Raw genomic sequence first — 16200 nt, 5'->3', positions numbered from 1 at the left:
CGAGAGACCCGAGTCTCATCCCTCTCCTGCCTACAGATGGGCTCTTGCTGGATGTGGCATGCCTTTGACGCAATAGGGGTTCTCAACCTGTGGTTTCACAACCCATCTGGGGGGTCACATATCACATATCCTGTACATCATATACTTATATTATGATTCATAATAGCAACAAAATTACAGTTATGAAGTAACAGTGAAGATAATGCTGTGGTTGGGGGTGGGTGTCTTCACAACATGAGGAACTGCATTAAAGGGTTGCAGCATTAGGAGGGCTGGGAACCAGGGTGCTAAAAGGAGCTGCTTCGCCCCAGGGTTTGCTGTGCCCATTCAGTACCCCTGTTCTTAAAAATGAGTCCTCAGAGCCAGGAGATGAAAGTCCACACCTTTAATCTCAGCACTCAGGAGGCAGAGGCCGATGGATCTTTGTGATTTCGAAGCCATCCTGGTCTTCTGAGTGAGTTCCAGGACATAAAGCCTACACAGAGAAACCCTGTCTTGAAAAAAATAAATAAAAGAGTTTCAGTGTATGTGTCTGCATAGGCACAAATTTCTCTGAGCTCAGTGGTTTCCTCTTCATGCGGGTAGGGAAGGACTCCTCCTTTCTATGAGATACTTTAAACATAGACCCCTGTTCCTTTTTCCATGGCCCAGTGTTTATGCTGAGCATGACCCTGGCACACAGCCAGCTGTGAGCAATGGCTTCAGCAGGTCACTAGTCATGTTGTCCTCAAGACCTTCCAGGTGTGGTCTTCCTCCTCCTGTGGGGTTTTGAGGAAGCCTAGTGTGTGGGGGCCCACATCCCCAAGTTTCCTCTGAGTACCCTCCTGAGCACTTGAACAGAGTTCATCGGCCTTGGCAGGCTGGGTCTGCAGGCTCTCCGTGCCCACCTTTATGACAACATCTGAGCCCCGCAGTTGTGTCTAGGCAGGAGCTCACTTGTTAGTTGCAATGATGCTCTGAGAGGCTCCTCCCGTTTGTGAACATCTAACCTCTGTCAGACTTTGTCCTAACGGCCAGGGCAGCGAACACAGCTGAAGACAAGAGTGGGGTAGCAGTCTGCAGTGCCTGTCTGTGGCAGGTCCTAGAGGTCCGGAGTGGTCCATATTGTCAACACTGAGAACCGCGTGTGGAGGTCTTAGCGTTCTGATGCTGAGGGCAGTGGTGCCATAAGGGTGTCCACGTTGCCAGGCTGGGCCTGGGGGAACGGGCAGGTGGGGACTCAGTTCTGGTCAGGAGGTGCAGCCTAACTTTACATGAAATGGTGTTTTCAAGGTAAAACACATGTTTCATATTTAGAGAAGAATTCCTGGCTGTGTAGTTGGAGCTCTAGCCCAAGTAGGAATGAGTTAAATTCTGGGGAAATCAAAAATGCAAGAAACCCTCCTCCATCCAGCTGTGGTTTTGGTTGCAGATGCTATTAAAGCCATTATGTTGAGATGTGTCCTGGTGATTTAAATTGCAGTTGGGGATGCGAATGGGGAAGTGGCCAGGATTACACAGGGTGGGAGTGAGCTGAGTGGGTGCTCGGTCTGTGGCCACCAACTGCCGCGTCACTGCGGCTGGGGCAGCAAAAGCCCAGGAGGCCAGAAGGAAACCGAGGCCCTGGTAGATCTGGCAAGTCCCTCGCCTGACAACTGGCTCAGCATCTGCTCCTCCTCAGTCCCGTGGCTGTACTTGGTCCATGGCATCAGCAGAGGCACACACTGTTGGTGGTAACAGATTGACAGCATAACACAGGAAGTGGAGACTGCTGTCTGAGGCAAGGCTCTCGGGGTCCATCCAGGGTTTCTTCCTGCCTCTGTTGCTGTGTCCTGACCTGAGTTGGGAGGCTCTTCATCCCATTTTGCCTTTGACTGGGATCTCCCAGTGAAACCAAGGTGATCTGATCTGGTGGATTGTGGGCAGGAAGACTCAGCGGGCCCCAGCAGCTGACTGTGGTAGAGAAAGGAGACTGCTGTGTGTGAGATCTCATGTCGTGCCCTGAGGGTGTGCTGCAGCGCCTCCCTGGGCGGCCGAGGTCTGCAGAGCATGTTGGCCTTGCAGCTTGACGACTGCGTCTTTGCAATCTCCACGTGCTTTCTAAACCCCAGCTCCACACGTACCTGTTCCTGTGTCGACAGGTAAATGTAGTTTTCTGGAAATTATTTTGTGGTTCTCTGTTGGTTTTATAACCTTTTCCAAGAAGTTTGTGGGCCAGCGAAATGGCTCAGTGGGTTTCAGCACTTGCCACCAAGCCTGATGACCTAAGTTTGATCTTTGGAGCCTACATGGTAGAAGGAGAAAATTAAGTCTCGCAGTATGTTCTAGGCCAGGCATGGTGCTACATGTTTTTAATCCCCATAAATCAGGAGGCAGAGGCAGGGGAATGCCTGTGAAATTGAGAACAACTTGAACTAAATAGTGAGTTCAGGGCCAGGCATGGCTACACAGTGTGACCCTGTGTTAAAACAACAACAACAAAAATAATAATAAAAGGAAACTCAGGGTTCCTCTCATTTTTCTTCTTTATTCTAGTATGTTGGTCTGTGTTTTTATTGCTGTTGAATCACAGTAAGCTTAAAATTGCTAGGTGTGACACATCTCTCTTGTTTAGTTTTGTTTTTGAGGCAGGTAGCCCAAGATGCCATCAAGCTCATTATGTAGCCAATGTGGGCCTTGGACTCCAGAGCCTCCAGCTTCCCAAGTGCTGGCGTTACACATGTATGCTCACCACAGCCAGTGTCCATCTGTGTGAGACCTGCTTTGGCTGTTCTAGGTCCCTTCCACAAGGATCTGAAGATTAGCTGTTGTGGATGTAAACATGTTTTTGTTTTGGTCCCAGGTGTGGAATGTGAGACTGATTCAGATGGTCCAAAGCAGCAGACTGTTTACTTTGTGTGGGACTCTAAGAGGAGTCCTTTGCCAGCTGCAGATAGTTTAAATCTGAAACTCTGGAGAGAATAAATGCCAGAGCCCAGAGAGAGAAAAAACATTCTTACTCCAGCTTCCCACTTGCTGCTCCCGGTGGCTGTTGTGAGACAAGAAATGGAGATCTCCTGAAATGAGGACTGGACTGGTTCCAAGAAGTCCAAATACCCTGACCAGCAGGAAGCAGCTAAGAAAACTGTGCCCCCTCTCCCACTAACCCTTTCTCTCTCCTACCTGGTGTTGGGGTATTGAAAGGGGTTGGGGTGGAGTAGGGAGAAAAATAGATAAGAAATGTAAATAACAGAGTTTTTTAAAAAGTACTCCAACAATTAGCCTTTCATTTGTTTACAAATTGCAGCTTGCCTTTTGACCATGCCTGCACTGGCTCTGCGTCACTTTAGGAGGTTCTGTGGCAAAGACAGCCCAACACCTTCTGACCTGGCACCTAGCGAATCTTTCTGTTTCCGTCTCTGATTCATTCAGCAAAACTTTTCATCTTCAGGGTCACCTCTTTTGGTAGGCTGCTGTTTTCTTCCCTGGGATGCTATCATAAACAGGATGATTTTCTCAACTTCCATTTCCATTTCCTGTAGCTATAGAAAACTCCAGTTTTTGGTCATTTCCTTCAGCATCTGCTGTGAGTTCATGGCTCAGCCCTGATCACATGTTTGGCCGAGTCTCGGGTTTCTGCAGTCAGATAACATCCTCTGCATACAGTCATTTCAGCGCTTTTTCCCAAGTCTGTTGCGTTTCTCTCCTTTCCTTTTTCACTATTTAAGATGTTTTTATTTTAACTTCTGTTTATGAGTGTTTATACCGCATGTGTATCTGTGGTACCATGTGCCTGCCCTGTCTTCTCAGAGGCCAGAAGAGGAGTTACAGACAGTTGTGAGCCAACCTGTGCATTCTGGGAATTGATCCCAGCTCCTCTGGAAGAGCAGTGCTCCTAACCACTGCGCCATCTCTGCAGCCTTACTATTTTGATCTCCGTGATGTGGGTGCCATGTTGGTAGATGCTATGAGCTACTCTTGGACCCCTGTTGCCTTCTTGAAGAAGGTTCTCTGTGCTGTGTCTGAGCATTTGCTCGTGAGAACAGGATGGACTGTGTAGATGCCCTTTTTCATCAGTGCAAGGTCTTTCAGATTGTGTAACCAACATAGTGACTCCTTGATTTCCTCATGTGAAACCCCTAGAACTCTGGGATCTGTCCTGTATGGATTCAGTTTGTTTCCTGTACTGTGTTTTCATTTTCATTCATCTCTAAGAATTTACTAATTTCCTTTCATTGGTTGTTTCAGAGCATGCTGTTTAACTTGTGTATCTCTGCGTATGTTATGGATTTTCAAGTTTTTACTCTGATTCCACTGTGGTCAGAGAAGAAACTACTATTTCAGTCACTGTACATTTATGAGATTCGTTCCCTGGCATATGATGTATGCTGGAGAAAGTCCCTGAAGAATGGGGCATTCTGCTTCACTCCTAAACTCCTGGGAATCCAAATGTGAACTATTTTCCCATATTCCTCTGCTGGCCAGTAGCCACAGCCACTAGAGTAGCTTCAGGGTGGGACTGGTTACTGAAGAACCAGGGAAAAATTGCAATGTGAGGACGGTCAGCCGTACCTCAGAAGAAAGGCTGGAGGTTGAGTGGGTCCTCGTTGGCCAGTGGGTTAATCACCTGGCCCCATGTCATGAAGCCTGCATAAAACCCCTAGAAACGTTTTCAGGTTGCTTTCCAGGAGCTGAACAACTGGAGGCTGTCAGGGGCAGGTGCCCACAGACAGCATGGATCATGTCAGATGGATAAGAGGGTGAGACTGGGGCTGTCTGTCTTTCTGTCTGTCTGTGTGAGGCATGAAGGTGAAACTTGCTGCATCCTTACCCTGTAACTCGTGTGTCTAGGATTACGATTGTTACTGTCCCCTGTCATACAGCAGGGTTGTCCCTGAAGGTTTGGATAAGAACGGATGGTGCCTTGTGAAGCAGCATGAGGTGCTCACATGCTGGGGGCCGTGCCTCAGCACATCTTCCCATGTCTCTGTTTTGTGTGGTGAAGATTCGTCTTTCTGCAAACATTTGCCTCCCTTTGAGGTCGTCTGTGATTGAGTTGTGTAGCAGTGGCCTGGGCCACCCCTGGGCCTCTATAGTCAAGCACCACTGCTGGCCCTCCAGTGAGAACAGCCATTTGTCACTGGCAGCCAGCTGGCAGATGCAGTTCAAGGCCCACAGGTCCCCGGAACCCCAGCTCAGCTACTCTGCTGTCTCTAAGTCGCCTCAGAAGCGACACAAGCAAGCCCATGCAAGCCACGGTGTTGGGGGACCATGAGACCAGAGCCTCACACCCAGCCTCCCTGCCAGCCCCAGACCACCAGGAGCCCCTAGGAATGCAGCCACCGGGCCGTGAGACTAGGGTGGTCTGTGAGCTCTGCGTGTGATGGATTGCAGCAGAGCATGCTCCTGCAGCCCCTAGAGCCTCAGCGTTGTGGAAGCCAACTTTCCCCTGTCTACCTTCTCTGCAGCATGTTAATGGCTCGGCTGGAAGAACTGCTCAGAGTTGCAGACAGCTTGATTTATCCCAGCTCTGTTCTTAAATGGTTGCTAATTTCTCACTGCAGGAAAATTCACAGTTTCTGGGTGAGTCAGTGTCAGAACAGTTGAGAGCCAACGGCCTAGCTCCTATAAGCTGTAGGTGCTCATATTCGTGCTCCCACAGCCCGGGTCCTGGGGTCATGTGACAGGGTGGAACCCAGCATTTTCGTTTCTCAGCTTCTCTGTGAAGATAGCAACCAGTGCAGTGCAGCATGTGTGGGCATGCGGAGTGTGTCCCGAGCAGGGCTGTCTCGACAGCACAGCTGTATATCACGGAGTCCCACGTGACTCCCTGGGACTGTGTGGAGTCACATCCATGTGCTCAGTGTGCTCAGTGCATCGAAACTGCCTCAGTCCATGCAGGGTCCATGTGTGCTGTCGTTGTGGACAATGTGGAAATGATGATGAGGCTGAGGTCTCCGTATCTGCTCTTTTGGAATGCCTGGTGTGACATTGCTGCCAGCCGGGACTGTGCTGTTGGTGCTTGTCTCCAGTCCGGACAGCCGTGCCCAGACAGACCACTCATCGAGCTGTGGGTTCTCGTCCAGAGCAGCCTTGGGGACCCATGGGAGTTTCAAGGGCAGCAAGGCTGGAGAGCCCTCCTCAAGGATTCCTGGGAATGGCCCCTTGCAAAGCTGTGTTTGTGCTGCCCTGAGGACACAGATGTGCAGCCCTTGTCTGCATCCTTCCTGAATCTTGCATGTTCCTCCCTCCTTCCTGCCTGGTTCCTGCCTGAGCGGTCTGAACTGTTCCCTTCTCCTACCACAGACACTGAGAGGAGCTGCTGTGACAGTGTGTCACCCGCTGCTGACTGTTGTGCTGCATCCATAACTTCCCTGGGAGAAGAGCCCTCAGTTTCCCAGCTGTCCCCGACACATGCCCACACGTGTTTATGCGTTGTGCCTGTCTAGCACGGGCTGAGCCTTTTCAGTCAGGTGGTCCACACAGGTGAGGCTGCCAGTCACTGTGTGTTTGTGGCGTATCAGGGACTTGTGGGAACATCCACTTGAGCCCGGTGTCTGACTCACAGCCAGAGAGGGCTCATCGAGGGCCCCTGGGTATGTCAGAGGCTGGCAGCGTTGTGTGCTGATGACTAGACAGCTTGTCATCCTGGGCCACAGAGGGAACAACTGTTTTTAAGGTTTGGCCAGACTGCATGAGCTCCATTCTTTCCATCCCTGTTCTATGGAATGTGCGTGGTGCTGTTTAATTACTTCAATCCCTCTCTTAAAGGAAAAAGGGTACCAATAGTCTGGAGGTATTAGTGCTTGGAAGGTTAGCTCTGGGACTTTCTTTGTCTGCAGACCTAGGAGCTGTTGGATGTCTTTTCAGTATGGGCAGTATTAATTAGTTCCAAGTGCATTTTGGCAGACAGGCCAAGGGGTCTTAGCAGGCTCTTTGGAATGAGTTCTATGTTTAAGACTTTAAAAATGGTGAGACTTTTTCCAAATCATAGGTTGAATAGCAACCAGCATTTATTTTGAGTATTTGTACAATACAATACTGAAAAGGATAGAGAGGCAGTTGTTTGGGCCACAGATTATTATGTGTGATTATTCTTTGACTATTAGGCAAAGGTCACAAACCACACAGTCTTTTCCTTTTTTTTTTTTTTTTTTTTTTGTTGTTTTTATTTTGTTTGTTCATTTAATTTTTTGTTTGAGAAGGTCTCAAGTTCCTTAGGCTGGCCTAGTCAAAATGACCTTGAATTTCTGGTCTTCTGACTTCCACCTCCCATTGCTAAGATTATGGCCAGATACCACTGTGCTTGGTTTATGTAACTCTGGGGTCTGAGCTTCAGCTGAGCTACATCCTTAGCCACTCATAGTCTTCCTTTTGCTACATGTTCACTGTTCACAAGGAAGAGGCGATTGACTTAGCTTTTCAGGAAGATGACGATGGAAATGGAAATCTCAGAGTCTGTCATAGAGGTGGTCTTTGTGGACACAAGGTCTGTGGCCCCTTGATCCTGCTTTGTATGGTAGTGTTCGTGTTTGTCCTGGCTGAGGTGTTTGTTAAGCCTAACCTTGACACTGACATATTAGGACTTCTGGATTGTGTGCTTAACCAATCACGGCTTTTGTTCATTTACTATTTGAAGTCTATTTTGGATATATTCACGTTTCACTACTCAGTAGGGCCATTTAAAAATCCGTGTTTCTTCTTGTCCTGCAGCTTTCGGGCCACTCCAGGCTGTGAGGACTGGTGTGGGTCCTGCAGCTCAGCACCCAGGATGGGACAGTGCTCCTCCAGGCCTGGATGAGATAGGTGCCCTGTTTTCAGGGACTAAAAAGGAGTTTGAAGTAAAAAAAAAAAAAAAAAAAAAAAAAATGAATAGTTCTCAAAATTAAGTTCTGTGAGTTGCGTTTGGGGTGTGTGGAGGGGTGGAGGGTCCCACAACTCATGCTTTTGTTTAGGATCTCCAGAGAATGAAAAAGTAACAAGTAACCAACAGAAACAAAACTGGAAGCGTCCTTTAACCATGCATTTTTAGTTTTCATGCAAGCCTGTGGATGTAGTAATAAAACCCAGCTCACGTGGGCTGAACATCTCTTTTATGAAGCACTCAGGACCGTACTGGTTTTGGATTGCTTAGGATTTAGAAATACTTCTCAGACATGAGAGCGCCTCGGGCCAGCACCCAATCTAAACATGACATTCACTTGTTTCCTGTGCACCTTTGCCACATACGTGAAGATGATCCCAGGTAATAGAGTGTGCCTGCATTTTAGAGGGGTTTGTTTTTATTTTTGTTGTCTTGAGATAGGGTTTTGTGTAATCTAAGCTGGGCTCAAACTATGTATGCCACTGAGATTGGCCTTGAGCTCTTGATCTTCTTGCTTCTACCTTCAAAGTGCTGGGATTACACGTGTGGGCCTCCTCACCTGATTAGTGAGCCTGCACATTGATGTGGCCTGTCCTGTGGGCTCAAAGTACTCTACAATAGTGTCACATCAGCTCAGAAAGTCTCAGATTTCAGGTTTGAGGGGCTAAGGATGCCTCGTTCCTAGTGTGATAACAATGGTTTCAGTCACAGACAGCTTTACATATATATGCATATTTTAAGATTTATTTATTTATACAGTATTCTGCCTGCATGTATGTCTACACACCAGAAGACAGCACCAGATTCCATTATAGATGGTAATGAGCCACTATGTGGTTGCTGGGAATTGAACTCAGGACCTTTAGAAGACCAGCCAGTATTCTTAATGTCTAAGCCATCTATCTCTCCAGCCCTGGCAGCTCTCATTTTCTTGAGTCTCTTCTTTCCTATAAGCAAGGTTCTTTAAAACAAACAGTTGTATCTACAAAGTGAGCTAGTGGCTGAGGGTCTACAGGACCCACACGTGGCCTGGCTGGAAACTGTGGTACCCAAGTTCTAGCAGGACCTGGCCCCCAGCTTTCAAAGATGCTGTAGTCTAATGAAATTTCTATTTTAGGCAGTCACATATACCTTAGGGATGAAGGTGCTGGATGAGAATAACATTATCAGCACATGACTATATGTTTATATCTCTTGGAAAGTCATGCGCTTTTATGAGACCTATGTATACACAGATCCAGGAAACGTAGAGAAGCATGGCTGGGGTTGTGTGTGGCCTGACTAGGGGGTCCTTGTCAGATGACATAATTGACAGGGAAGTGGGTAGCATAGGCAAGATAACCTTCCTACCACACCAGGCAGGTGAGAGAGGACTATTGACCAGAGAGAGGGGTGGGACTGGGTATTATGGGATTTGTGTCTTTGTTTTACTCTGCTGTCTAGTGTCCACTATGTGAGGTCACAGTGTAGGAGATGGAAAAGCCTTACTGTATGATGTCATCACCCATCTCCAGGGCTCACTGACCCCAAAGTGTGCTTTCCAGAGCTCCAGCTCAGGTCCAGAGCTGCAGGCAGCGTACTCTGTCTTGTGATGGCAGTGTTCATGGGGAGACTCAGGCTGTGTCTGAAGAGGAACCCCTGAGCCCTGTTGGTGACCCCAGCACAGGCCTTTGCAGCTTGCAGTTTATCGTGTTGGTCGTGTATGTGGCTCTAGCTGTTGGGAAAGAACTTAGGCCCCACTGTCCTGGCTTCTGCTGCTCGTGCTGTCTGTTGTTAGTCAGATGCAGAGCTCTTGGCCAGGTCTCCAGGCTGGTGGAGATGCCAGCCTATGAGCAAGGTGCCTTCGTCAATTAGAACTGAGCGCTTAGTGTGTGACCAGGTGCCCGCTGGTGCAGACAGAGCAGGTTGGGCCACCTGAGGTGTGTGGTCCCTCTGCCCAGACCCTCATAGGACACGTCGGCGTGTGTCATCGGGTAGGGGTCAGGGAAGGTCTTAGGTCATTGGGTAAGGGTCAGGGAAGGTCTTGGGTCATCAGGTAAGGGTCAGGGAAGGTCTTAGGATGCAGTGCAGTCTTCAGAGAGGCTTTGGGGGCCTCTGAAGTCTCCACTCAGCCCATCCCTGCCCTAAGCAGCTGTGGGGAGACAGTGATCATGACCAAGATATCCTGATGACTCCGGTCCCTCAGTTCCTCTCCTTGGCCCCACTGTCATGTGAGGCTCTTCCTGAAAGAAGCTGTTCACAGTCATCACAAGCAGTGGTCGCTGTTTTCTTCTAGTGCGTTTCCTTTTTGCTTGAAAATATTAGCTGCTTAACCCAGCTTCACAAGAATATAGTTAGAGCAGCCTCGGCATGAAGAGCTCAGGGGTGCAATAAGATAAAACTGCCCCAAGTGTGACATCATCACAGTCTGAGTGGAAGGGAAGGGAAGGCCAGATGGGCCTCCCGAAACTGTCTGGCCTGCAGTGACCTGTTACTCTCTCCAGTGGCCCCGTGAGCACTCACACCTGTTACCCCGCCCACAGTGTCTCTGCACCACCCACCCTGGCTAAGTGTGGCCAGCCTTGTGTTTTTGTGCAGCCTTGTGTTGTGTAGCCTGTATTTTGATGAGGATACATCTCAAGAGGGGATCCTTGTGAGGCGACGTCAGCATCACCAACCTCTCGGTGACTTCCACAGGTCTGAATGCTTGGATGCCCTGGTGTCAGGAGCCGTGAGCACAGATACACACAGCTGCTGCTGCATGACAAGCACACTGCTGTCCTGAGCACATGGTTCACGCCAGGGTTTGTGTGACAGCATGAGCCACAAAGCCAAAGACTGTTAGCCCAGGCCCGCTGCCATCAGGGATGATGTGTGTGGTTGTCTGCACTATGGTGTGTGTAAATGGCCACACAGTGGGTGTGTTCAGCCCCTGTCACTGCACAGAAGACGTGAGGCAGAGTCACTGGGGTCCGCTCATCCAGTATCTGTACAGAACATGTCACTGGGGTCCGTTCATCCAGTGTCTGTACAGAACATGTCACTGGGGTCTGTTCATCCAGTGTCTCTGTACAGAACACATCACTGGGAGAGGGGGGGTCTGCTCATCCAGTGTCTCTGTACAGAACACATGAGGCTGAGATATTCTGACATGACATCACTAGGTAGTTGACATTTTTCAGCTCATGAAAGTCAGAGGTAGCTGCTTGGCAGAGCTTTGCTCTGTGGCAAATACTAGTGGGGTTTGTTTGTTTGTTTGTTTGTATGTTTGTGTTTGTGGGTGATGCCCTCTGTGTGTATAGAGGGGAAAGGAGTCTGTTGGTTTCATTCCTATTGTTGTTATGTCTAGGTAGCACGGTGAGGTGAGATACAGATGACTGGCAGGAACTGGACCCCCCCTCACAGAATCCCATAGTCCGTGGGTGTGTTCCTGGCCTGGTCCACATGGGTTTCATCAGCACCTTCCAGGGGATGGTCTTGTACACCTTCTGCTGGGGCAGACCCACCGTGGGACCACAGTGTCAAGCCTAGTGCTGAGGCCAAGTCAGGCAGCAACCGTGTAGGCTGTGAGGTCCTGAGGCAGAAAACCGTATCTCTTTGGCTCCATCAGGCTTTTGATACTGAGATGAGGATGCAAACAGTGTATGCTGTCATTTGTGCTTCTCCCAGATCCTGAGCAAACTCAAGGGACTGGCACTGGACACAGAGGCAGAGCTTGAACACCAGGACGAGGCTCTGGGTGGCATCACCATAGTTGTGGACCGAGCAACCCTGACTGTGGACAAGCATAACCGGCGAATGAGAAAGCTGATGTAGTGGGGCAAGCGGCCACACAGCCACCCCTGGCTCTCCTGATCCCGCTGTTGGTAGCCCTGTGTCTTTTGCACTGGGACCTGGGACGCCCTCATTGGTGCTGTGCATCTGTGAGGCCCTGCTGGCAACTACATCTTCCTAGGATGCGCCAAGAGGAGCCACAGCATGCATGAGCATGACGTGTTTAACACGTGCCCTCAGCATGTGGGCCAAGCCCTGTTCCGGCAACGATGGCCACCACAGTGCAGCCGTCCTTGCTGTCCACACTGACACCCCAGCTTCCTGCTGCCATTGTGGGGCCAAGGCCCTGGGAACCTTGCAGAAGTCATATCACATTGTCATCTTTCCACCATTTTGCCAGAGTGTCAAGAAAATGTCAGTCATTCTGAGGGAGATGTACTTGGTCTAGCTCTGCATTCACTGGTCACACACACTGGTTCCCCCTCAGATGCTGCTGTAGCTGTCCTTCACCTCCCCCTGCTCATCAGTTAGAGTTCTCTAGAGGAGCGGGTCCAGCAGCCTCTATGTATGTATAATAAAGATGTTTCTTAGATTGCTGACATCGTAGGGGCTGTGTCCACAACAGCATGTTCACATGGAGAGACAGAGAACACTGTGGCTGCCCAGTCCAAGAATCTGGACCCCTCAGCAGCCCAGTGCTGACGGCCTGGAGTCAGTGGACTTGGTTCTGCTGTAACAGGTCAGAGGTAATGGAGGCTGGTGTGAGCAGAGCGTGGTGGCGGCCATGCGCTCTCACCCAGAGAGGGGGGGCCTGCTCACTCAGCACACGCTGCCTTCCTCCGCCTCCCATGTAGGCTGCCCACAATCAGGACAGTCCCTTTTCCTAGTCACCGTGTCTGGAAGCACCGCCACAGACACACAGGAATGTCTCACCACCCCTGGACAGCTCTAGATCTAGGAAGTTGATGGCCGAGATCAGTCGCCCTCCTGGCCTGGCCGTGGCAGACAGCCTCTGTCTCCACGTGCATGGTGGCTGCCTGGCGTCAGGAGTGCAGCCCACTCCAGCGCAAAGGCCTCAGCAGCAGCAGTCGCCACTCTCACCTCAAGCAGTGTCCTGACCCAGGCTGTTCAGAATGTGACGAGTTGCCTGGTTAGAAGTGGCCCAAGCTATGTCTTGCTGTTGCCCTTTGCTTAATTGTGTGTTCTCAGTGTCCTGCTCGTGGCTATTTCCACAAGCCCCGGCACAGTGAGCCACCAGGACTCGCTCATCAGCTTGTGTAGTTGGGGAGAGGGTCCTGTGGGTTATTTTGCTTTTTGAGACAGGTTCTCACTCTAGTCCAAGCTGCCCTCAGACTTGCAGCAATCCTCCTGCCTCAGCCTCCAAGTGCTAGGATTGTAGGTATTGGCTGCCTCACCTAGCCCTTCATGTATGAAGAACATAGTGAAGGGCCAGGCACTGTGGTCTCCCTGACTTGTTCTGGAACGATGGGCTTACTTCCTCCTCCTGTACACCTGTCCTTGGCCCCCATTATCCAGCTTCCTCCTTCAGTTCTCCCCACCCTCCACTCAGTGCTCCTGTGAGATGTTGACCTTCCAGCACTTGTCTCTCTGTGCCTGGCTCTCTTCACAAGGCTCCATGTTCTCTGGGTTTAGCCATGCTCTTGCAAATGATGGGATTTCATGCTTTTTCCCCACTGAGCACTGACCTATATACTTATATCATGGTGTCTGTTTTTGTTAATGCTAAGAATCTCATCACTTGTATGTGTTAGGCAGTTTACCACCGAGATGCATCCTGAGCCCCTAGCTTTTTGCGGATGCCCTGTGCCTCCCTAGCTGGCTTCTCACTTGAGATCTTCCCACCTCTGCCTCCTGAGAGTTGGGATTATACGTCTTTGCTCCTATGTTTTGTTTGCCTCACCCACCTCTTTGATTGTCACTTCTTTAGGTCTCACTACATAGCCCTGGCTGACCACATAGACCAGACTGTCCTCTAATGGAGATCCTCCTGCCTCTGTCTCCTGAGTGCTGGGATTAATGATGTGCACCACCATGCCTAGATTAGTTTAATACTTTTATTATGCTTGCATAGTAGACCATTCTTGGGAGAAGACCTCTGCCAGACAGGCTTTAGACTGGCCTCAAACTCACATGCATTGTATTTAAAGGCCCATTTCATGTGTGTTCAAACACTTGTGAAAGAAAAGGTCTTTCCACATTGTTTACATCCATAGTGCTTTCCCCCATATGAGGATTGTTCATGCTTAAAAAAAACTGGAACATCTAAAGACTTTACCACACTGTTTACTCATATAGGGCTTCTCTGCAGTTATGAGTTCTTTCTTGTCTTCAAAAGAACTGGAAAAACTGAATGTTTCAGAACACTGTTTACATTCATAGGGCTTCTCCCCAGTGTGACTTCTTTCATGGATTTGAAGATAACTGGGATAACTGAAGGTCTTTCCACACTGTTTACATTCATGGGGCTTCTCTCCAGTATGAGTTCTTTCCTATCTTCGGATGGAATCAGAACAATTAAAGGCTTTACCACATTGTTTACATACATAGGGCTTCTCTCCAGTATGACTTCTTCCATGTTTTCAAAGAGAACTGGAAAAACTGAATGTTTAAGAACATTGTTTACATTCACAGGGCTTCTCTCCAGTATGGGTTCTTTAATGGTTTCAGATGGAATCAGAAAAATTAAAGGCTTTATCACACTGTTTACCTACATAGGGCCTCTCTCCTGTATGAGTTCTCAAATGTGTTCTAAATTTACTGGGGGAAATGAAAGGCTTTCCCACACAGCATACATTTATAAGGTTAACTTCCAGTGTCCATTATCACTTGTCTTTGAATATTCATAAGAGAAATGAAAGAGTTCCTATTCTGTTTATATGAGTTCTCGGAATATTTTTCAGTTTCACATAGCTTGTATCCAGAGTTGGTTATGATCTGCCTATTAAGGAATGAACAACATATGAAGACTTTTCCAGACAAGTCATATTTACATGGTTTTAATCACTGAAAGTTTGCCAACATTGACTTTTATAATCTTTACTTTTACAGAATCTACTACATGACTTCTGTACAAAAACAGAAGCACATTATTGCTGATTTCTCTATTAATGTCTTGGAATTACATTATAACCAATATCAGAGAAGTCCAAGTGTCTTGGCATGTCTTAATTATTACAAAGTAAATGGAATGAGCTCTCTAAAATATGGTTTTCCTAAGTCTACTATCATAACAGTGATGTTCATAGAGTTTCTCAGTACCATGTGGAAGTCAACTACTTTGAACACACAGAATTCTGTTAAACTGGGGAGAGTGAGCAAGAGAGAGAATAAGCTAGTAATAAATGTTTAAAGTATGCTTCTCTGTTTGGTTTGTGTACCAAAGTTCACATGACAGGACATGCTAGGCTTCCCTCAAGGAACATCATGCCCTTTATGAATACAAATCACCTTAGACTTGTCTCAGGATCTTTGTCCTCATCATCAGTGTTCTGGTCTTCCATCATGTTTTCTAAATATAGACCAAGGAAAAACAATATTAATTATGAACTTCAAAGAAATGAACAGAACTTTTGAGATTCACTGTACACTGAAAATCATGCCCATTTATTCATAAAACCAGTCCCTTTCCACATTTCCATTCTCAGGGTGTCTTTGTTTTGTTTTAAATAAGTAAAGAAATGTTGCCATTCTTACCTACAGAGGTCAGGTTCCTAAAGACTTCCTGCATCACATCGGTGTAGAGAGTCTTCTGGGAAGGATCCAGCAAAGCCCACTCTTCCCGGGTGAAGTTTATAGCCACATCGTCAAAGGCCACTGAGTTCTAAAATACCCCACAATGTGCGTTGGAGGCTGGGCAAGACTTACTCCATAGGAATCTATACTGTGTGTGCACATGTTCGCATGCTTTTGTGATTTCCAATGTTCATGCCACAATTTGGTCATCTGAAAGTTTACTTTCTAGTGTATTCAGTTGTCCACATACAGCTTGTTAATACCTAACTGAACTGAGACACCCAGGAAAGCAACAGCAGAGTAAAAACACCCTTCTCATTGGTATGTCGCGGGAGTAAGGTGTGTTTCTTGGTTATCCCTAATTTATCATTGTAAAGTATATCTCCAATGCATGTTACTAACTAAATTCTACCATCTGCTCTACAAAATGATGCTAATACATGTACTGTGAGAGTTCTTATTGGAAGTGACTACTCACAAAGGAGGACCTTTGCTGTTGTATCAGGAGATCTGGGAGGAATCCTCAAACCCCAAGTGTTAGAGTGACTAACAACAATTAAAATTCTGGGTGAAGAACTTATAGGAATTGAAAACAGAAGGCAAAATTTCACATGGAAGTATAAGGCACTCAGAATATTACAAGATCCTGAGAATGAACAGTTAGACTAGTGCTTCCTAATGCTGAACCTGCCTCTTAAAGCAACAGCAATCAAGGTAATGTAGTAATGACACAAAAACATCCTTATATGAACGTCCAGAGTCCAGGCAAAATGAGGTCAGGAAAATGGCTTTAGTTGCTCCAAATACGTCCGTCCACAGAGACATGAAAGTACAAGCAGAACTCTCAGAAACAACTTTGTTATAAATGTGAA

General features: G+C 47.9%; 1 protein-coding gene across 2 annotated transcripts in view; it reads right to left on the bottom strand.

Annotated features, from left to right (window-relative positions):
* Positions 1-15056: 15056 nt before the first annotated feature.
* The window catches only part of Znf496 (zinc finger protein 496), a 34494-nt gene continuing 33350 nt past the window's right edge, over positions 15057-16200 (bottom strand). Inside the window, exon 11 of one of the 2 annotated variants that reach the window (XR_009584415.1) lies at positions 15057-15104. The gene's annotated coding sequence lies outside the window, so the exon portion shown is untranslated. Of the gene's footprint in view, positions 15417-16200 lie in introns of both variants that reach the window. The other variant, XR_009584414.1, reaches the window with a different exon arrangement.

This window comes from Meriones unguiculatus, chromosome 11 (assembly GCF_030254825.1).
Source record: "Meriones unguiculatus strain TT.TT164.6M chromosome 11, Bangor_MerUng_6.1, whole genome shotgun sequence".
Taxonomy (NCBI): Eukaryota; Metazoa; Chordata; class Mammalia; order Rodentia; family Muridae; genus Meriones; species Meriones unguiculatus.
Note: the sequence above shows the minus strand (reverse complement) of the source record. Positions and strands in the feature narration are given on the sequence as shown.